The following is a 2,059-nucleotide window of genomic DNA, read 5'->3' as shown; positions in this document are numbered from 1 at the left end:
GATTCTGAAATCGACTGATTCAATCACTTGTTCGATTCTTATAATTATAATTTGTTGTCGATATAGGGTGAAGAAAAAGACTCTAATATTTTTATTTTTTATAAGTTAATTTTTTTTTATCTTTCTTTACCTTGGATAATAATATTTTATTGAGTTACCAATTTAAAACAATTGGGTCATAAACAGGACAAAAAAGAAACGATGATACCTATCCAAAGGTTTTGGACAAAAAGTTATACTTTACCATGCTTTTATAATATTTTTCATGATTTAGTAAAATATAATAATGTACATAATAAGATCATTGTGTGTGCGCGTGCACGACTGATACTCTGCTAGTATTTTAATACCATTTTTTTCAAAGATAATTAAAAAATCGGACATCTTTATAATTAAAATTTGATAATTTTAAAAAATAAATTCTTTTAAAAATTTTGTACTTTTATTTTTTTATACACATTTTAAATAGTTTATCTAAATATTAACAGAAAAATCAATATGAAATCTACAAAGTTATTGTATAAGAAAGTCATTTGTTATGTAGATAAATTATTTTTATTTTTATTTTTTTACTTTTTTAATTTTTAAACAATTAATTATTATTCATATTTTTTTATTTTTTTAGTAATATAAAATTTTGAATAGTTTATTATATATAATAAAATAAGGCTTTTAGTAATATAGAATTTTGAATAGTTTATTATATATAATAAAATAAGGCGCTCAAAAATTTTTAACTAAAGTATTTAATCAAGTTACAACACGTGTTTCTTATTTGAAGGTATATGTATATATTGTTGTTGTTGCTTCTTCATCTTTTTTCTCTTCTTCTTTAACAATGTCATCATCGTCATTATTTTCTTCTCTTTTTTTTTTAACGCCGTCTTCTTTTTGAATGTCATTGTCTTCTTTTGTTTGATTTTCTTTTTTTTTCTTTTTTATCCTTTGTCATTATCATTATTTTATCATCTTTTTTTATATATGTTCAGCAAATTAAAGCACAAAAAATTTGATTTACAGCATAAAAATTTTAAAAGACCACATACTCAGAACGTTGATACATAACCAACAAAATATGCACATAATAAAAATTTTAGTACACAACACAAAAAATTTAGTACATATCACAAAAATTTTAGTAAACAATAATTATTTTTTTAAAAGAACTCTATGTCTAAAACATGGACATTCAACCAACAAAATACATCCAGCACATAAATTCTAGTGTATAATATAAAAATTTTTGACGCACATCACATAAATTTTTTATACACAACACAAATTTTATAAGGACTATTTGTTCAGATTGACTCATTCAATTAATAAATTATATTTATAGCCAAAAATTCTCTACTATTGATAAATATTTTTGTACTATATATAAAATTTTTTTATAATATATCGATAAATTTGTGCTACGTACAAAATTTTTTATACTTTGTTAATAATTTTTTGTGCTTTCTAATAAAAATTTTTGTACTGAAAAAAAAATATTGACATACACTTTTTTTTTTTATTATTAAACTTATACCAATTTAATTAAACTTAATTAAAAAAATATTTATGCGTGTAGCATTACCATTCATAATTTTTACAATCTTATTATAATTGTCATAATCTTTTCAAAGTATGAGATTGATTTCACTATGTCAGCTACTTTGGATGGGACTAACCTAATTGGGTACAAGTCTATAACTAAAAAAGAGCGTTATAAATATGGTCATATTTTATACCTTTCGGTCTTATTTGCTGTGAAAGATTGGGTTTGACGATGATTTTTGGAATGATATCATCAATTTTGAATTAAAGGGTTCATGACAAAGGACATGACATAGGAAATTACATGGAATGCCCCTCAATATTGCATCAGAATTGAGAAAGTTAGCTATCAAACTCTATTATTTTGGAGTGTTTTTCCAATCCTCCCCTCCATTATTAATGTGAGAAATTTCCATGGCTTTACCAAAGCTATATCTTCCATGTCTTATTGGATAGGGCAACTCATTGGCGGCTAACTTTATGCATGGTTAGGTATAAAAAAACAAAAATGTTATGTATG

This window comes from Arachis duranensis, chromosome 5, assembly GCF_000817695.3.
Source record: "Arachis duranensis cultivar V14167 chromosome 5, aradu.V14167.gnm2.J7QH, whole genome shotgun sequence".
Lineage (NCBI taxonomy): Eukaryota > Viridiplantae > Streptophyta > Magnoliopsida > Fabales > Fabaceae > Arachis > Arachis duranensis.
The sequence above is the reverse complement of the archived record's forward strand: the minus strand, read 5'-3'. Positions refer to the sequence as shown.